Source organism: Bombyx mandarina, chromosome 03 (genome assembly GCF_030267445.1).
Source record: "Bombyx mandarina strain Sakado chromosome 03, ASM3026744v2".
In the NCBI taxonomy this organism is placed as follows: Eukaryota; Metazoa; Arthropoda; class Insecta; order Lepidoptera; family Bombycidae; genus Bombyx; species Bombyx mandarina.
Window position 1 is genome coordinate 10,191,456 of NC_143210.1, and position 6,001 is coordinate 10,197,456.

Sequence of the window (6,001 nt, forward strand, 5' to 3'; positions counted from 1 at the left end):
TCGCGGTCTCTGCACGAGCGGACAGAGACGAACTCAGCGTTCTAACTATTTATTATAAAATTGTAAATAGACTTGCTTTAACAAAAACCAACTTCATATAGAAAAAAATATTCCAAAACAAATTAATATACACTAAAAACAATAATCATCGAAATCGGTTGGCGTGACTGGAATCAGAACTGGACTAAATTGAAATGGGACCACACGGGGAGCGTCAGCTTTCTAATAAAAAAATAATCATCAAAATCGATTCACCCAGTCAAAAGTTATGAGGTAAGAAACATAAAAAAAAAAACATACAGTCAAATTGAGAACCTCCTCCTTTTTTGAAGTTGGTTAAAAATAAAACAAATAACCAAATAGAACGCATAGCGAGGATGGCGGTCATCGCCTTAACACTAATCATACCAACGTGATATCTATTTCTACCGTAGTACCACAGCGGGTAAATAGCGGTTTACGACGCGTATTACTCAAAGAAGAAAAAGAAAACAAAATAAAAAAGATTGTATGATAACTGTACATTAATTCGTACTATCCATAGGGAATATCCTTATTCCTTTTTATTCCAGTCCTTTTTATTCTAAAAAAATAATTGTGGTTGAAGGTTTCAATTAAGACAGTAAAACTATTTTGTGCGCTGGGCGCTGATACTCAGCACTACAAAACGATTAAGACGATACCCTAGCAAGAACCGTGCTTCGCAGAGTCTACCACCGGATCGGAAACGCGACCCACTGAGAAGATCTGGCGAGAAACTCAGTGGGCTGTGTCTGAGAGTTAATTCACTCGTCGAGCCCTTCGTCGCAAGCGACGGGTTCGGCGAGAACGATGAGCGGTGCTTAAGGTACCTAAAAGCACCGTTAGTGGATCGGGAGGATCCGAAATGACGTGTTTGGGGCGACGTCGACTGTTTTCCATTCTGTCCGCAGGATCATTAATGTAATTACCGGCGGTCACGATGAGAGGGTTCTCGTGTCGTGCCGCTTTATCGAAGTGGATATCGCCAAACTTGAAGATAATATTAAAGTGGAAGTGTGATCTAAATGAGGCTCTGACGAGAGCTCGCCACAGGCGATAGTTTTCCCACGCTCGCAATCGGCCCGCGTCGTGGCACCGTGGCCTCAGCCATTTGCATACGCGTTCCCCTCCTACTGTATTACACCGCCAACATACGACAGTCGTCACGTAGACCGGCACTGCCTTAAAAAGCAACTCTTCAAATTGGCCGGCTAGCTGTGAAATCGTATTAAATTCACTTCTTAATAGAGCGAGACTTGTAGCAGTACAACTTGATGGGAATCTGTTATGTGTGTGTACGATGACAGCATTGTTTTAAAGGAACATGAATGTTTGACATTATATGATACGTTTAATGTTATAGAGGTTTTGCGATGCATTGATAATATTATGAAGAAAAAACGACTTTATATTACGAAGCTATGTAAAATTACGAAGTACTTCAATAGCGTTTAAATTCTTTACAGAAATGACACAATTTTTTTAAATAAATATACACAAAAAAAGCACGACTTTTTTGCTCAACAAAAAGAACCAACAAGAAAATAAAATTCATTTCAGTCTTGTTGTAAAAGAAAATAAAGAAAAAAAGGTTTTGCTTTTGGAAAGGAAGCCCTTGTTTTTTATTATTATCGCTTATACGGGTCCACAAGGTTATAGCTTACCTGCTGTGTTACCCTACCTATTCGCTGGTAGTCTAAGAGGCTATCTCAACTACGCCCGGACGGGTAGGACAGCTCACGGGCTCAACCTGAGAGAGTTTTCTAAACACTAGCTCTAGGACGTTGAAAGCAGCAGACCGAATGCGCATCGATGCTTTCGAAATGTGGTGTTGGAGACGCATGCTAAGAATTCCGTGGACAGCCTTCCGGACTAACGTGTCGATATTGAAGCAACTGGGCATCAAAATCAGACTGTCTGCTGTATGTCTGAAGCGGATCCTCGAATATTTTGGTCACATTGCGAGGAAAGACGGCGATAACCTGGAAAAACTTATGATCACAGGGAAAGTTGAAGGCAACAGATCTACAGGCCGCAACCCGACTCGTTGGTCCGATCGGATCCGCACCGCTTTAGACAGTACAGTGTACAGCGCGCTGCATGACGCCGTGGACAGGGGAAAGTGGAAAAACATCTTAAGATTGAAGCTCATGGGTGATGGTGGTCACGACCCTCAGACATGAGGAACACGATTCGAGGAGGAGGAGGAGGAGGAGGAGGAGGAGGAGGAGGAGGAGGAGCTCTAGCTCTCTCTAGCTCTCTCAAGAGTAGTTCTTCAACCTTTGCCGTAGACGCCTTCAGCTCTAACATTAGGAGCAGTTTTAGAGACTCCGGTAACCGTACTCGTCGAACTCGACAAAAAGTTCGACGTGCAACCTAACCCATGCATCAGCTCGCTGAGTTTCTCGCCGGATCTTCTCAGTGGGTCGCAGTTCCGATCCGGTAGTAGATTCATTCGCGAATCAGCTGCTCTTGAGTTGTTAGGTCTCCTTCGGAGGCGCTCGGGCAGCTGTTAGCAAATGCCACCCCTCTTGACTGAGCCTGAGTGAAACTGGAAGGCCTCCGAGCCACCAGTAATCCGTCAATCCTAAAAAAAGCAGTACTTCGCAGAATCTACCATCGGATCGGAGCTGCTATTTAGTGGTTGACGCAGCCCACAGATTTTCCGACATAAATACTGCCACTCATTTTAAGCATCGTACGTAGTAAGACGACTGTTTCATCCTTGAAACCTTAACGTATCTATCCCAAAAAACGCCTAACCACCAGCAATTACGCAAAAAAACACAAATTGTTTTTTTGCGGATTTTGATTTTTATTAAACGATATTTTTGTTGAATTAAATATGTAGGTTTTGCATTAGAAAAAAATAGTAATTACTTTTAAAAGCAATGGTTTGAATTCAATTTCATTTTCTAAATAACTTTCTTTTTTATTTCTTAGATGGGTGGACGAGCTCACAGCCCACCTGGTTTTACAAGTTTACTGGAGCCCATGGACATCTACAACGTAAATGCGCCACCCACCTTGAGATATAAGTTCTAAGATCTCAGTATAGTTACAACGGCTGCCCCACCCTTCAAACCGAAACGCATTACTACTTCACAGCAGAAATGGGCTGAGCGGTGATACCTACCCGCGCGGACTCACAAGAGGTCCTACCACCAGTATAAAACTTAACTTATAATAAATCATTTAATACAAGGGAAGCATTTTCAGAGTAATCACAGCCCACTGAGTTTCTCGCAGGATTTTCCTAGTGGATCGCGTTTCCGATCCGGTGGTAGATTGTGCGAAGCGCTGCTCTTGCTAGCAACATCCTCAGCTTAGAGCCCTGTGAGCTCACTTACTCGCTCGGTAGCGCAGACATAGCCCTCTGAGGCTACCAGCATAGGTAGGGAAAAAGGGTAATCCGATAAATTCTGTACAGCTATGTAACATTGAAGAGTTCACCAAATGGGAATTCAGTATTTGCTTCAGGTTTCGAGGTCACCTCCATTATCATTACTGACTTCGTCTGAAATACTGATATCATTAAACACACGTTCTCAGTTTTAATTTGCTAACTCAATACCAGCTAGTAATTTCCTTACGGTGTAATGATCTACCAGAGAAGCGTCCGAATAACTCAAACACTATAATCAGCGTAGCGCCGCCCATTTTAATATTGTTTCACGTCGTAAAATTAAATTAGAACAGTATTCATAGTGTTGTATTTAGTTTGAGCGTCCTAAAAAAATATTTTTAAATCAATCTCAGAGGCCGATAAAGCCTTCAAATTTACAAATGTTCAGTTTTTGTTTGGCAATAACACGGTAATTGTACATGGTGTCTAATTAACTTATCTTACCTACAAATTGACGTAACGTCACATTAATTGATCCAATCCAATCCAGTTTGATCGAACTTTAAAACACAATGGAAAACTTTGCTATGTTTAATAACATTAAAGGTTTTACAAACATTTTATTGTGATGTAATTAAAAGTTCTATCGAAAGCTTAAAATACAATTAGATGATAATACATATTTATGTATGTATGTTTTTATTTAGCTTTGAACAGCATTTTCACTGATTTCAAGACGTCCAAGGAAGTTGAAGCCGTGAAGCACTAAAGCGTTTTTTTTGAAAGGTGTGGCAGCCGTTGTAACTATACTTGTGACCTTAGAACTTATATCTCAAAATGGGTGGCACATTTACGTTGTAGATGTCTATGGGCTCCAGTAACCACTTAACATCAGGTGGGCTGTGAGATCGCATAAAGATCGATGACAGCACAATAACTTTTTTGAGTTGGCTCTAATATCCTGACTAGTATCAAAAGGAAAAAGGCGGAATTAATTTCTGGTTCTATTTGTTATTTTAACATATTTTTTTTTGTTTTATTAAATTACGTGCACATATGTATTATTAAAATCGAATCGCAGTACTACCTATGGTTCTTGGACCTTGATTCGCCATTATAGTATATTTAAAGTTCATCAAAACTTTTAATGATTTTTAAAACCCCTAATTAGGTGTATTTAAGAAGATTAAAACTGCAATGTGCATTTGTTAGAAATCTACCGAACATTTTTTAATGACTCAAAGGTTTCACGAGAAAGGAATATCACGCGATCACAATTTAAACGGAGAGACCAATTTAAAAAAAAAGAAGTCCAGGTCAAAGGTTTTATTGTGTGTTGATAAGCCATTCTCAACCTACAAACTACGTCTCAACCTTTCTTTTTTATATATATCATATATTATTATAGTTTAAATGTAAATTGAAACATCATTTTAGCAACAAATATCATGGCGGTTGTCTCTTGGACTTAGGTAGTTGAACTGAGCGACAGATTGAAATATTTCATGCGAAGTTGCATCTCCAATGGAATCTAAATACGAATCAATCGATTAAATCAATCAAATCTGTCTTTTTTTTTATTAATTTTTTATGATTTTCATTTTCATTACCACCGCCCTGCCTATTTCTGCCGTGAAGAAGTAATGCGTTTCGGTTTGAAGGGTAGGTATGCCGTTGTAGCTATACTGAGATCTTAGTACTTATATCTCAAGGTGGGTGGCGCATTTACGTTGTAGATGTCTATGGGCTCCAGTAACCACTTAACACCAGGTGGGCTGTGAACTCGTCCACCCATCTAAGCAATATTTTTTATTATTATCTCGAATGAATAATGAAGAAAAAATGGTATTAGTGTTAAAGCACGGATTGTTCTTTTATCTTTGTGATTTATTTAGCCTCCACTCGCAGCTTTACTCGCGTTAATATACCTAGTCCTTTTTTGTACCCATGACAAAGTCTGTATAATTTTGTTGACTAGTTGAGACGTGAGATAGCGTAACAAATAAATAACGTTAGTTTGAATTACGCACGGTAAATGATAAGGAAAGTGTTATTAATCATGTTAACGTTTAAAAATATTAAAAATAGATTAGACGTTGATTGATAAAATACTACGGTATATCTCACTAGTTAATGTATAACTTATTTTAAGAATACAGTATGCAGAAACTGCTAGATATGCCTCTTATGTTGAGAATGTTATTTTGAACAGTAAACAGTAAGCATAATTAACAATGATGTCACGCTTCATAAAAAAAGTACACAAATTTCGAACTTTTCACGATTCGCGAAACAAAAAAGTCTATATCGTAAAGAAAGAGTTTTATTTTATAGTTTGTGAATTTATTGAGAAAATCGTTCGCCGTCGGTTCCCACGGAGTCGCTTCCGGCCGGAGCGAATTTTGACAGATATCTTCAGAATAACTAACTATATAGGTACAGACAGAAGAAAGATTAAAAATTATTCTTAATCGATTTTCGTCTCGATTTAAAAAAAAAATGTAAACGTTCCATTTTTGATTGTTGAGTATTGAAAATTGAGTTGAGTATTGTGAATTAGTAGGTGAGCTCACGGGGCTCAAACTGGGAGTGTTGCTAACAAAAGCAAGAGCAGTGCTTGAGAATGCAAAAACG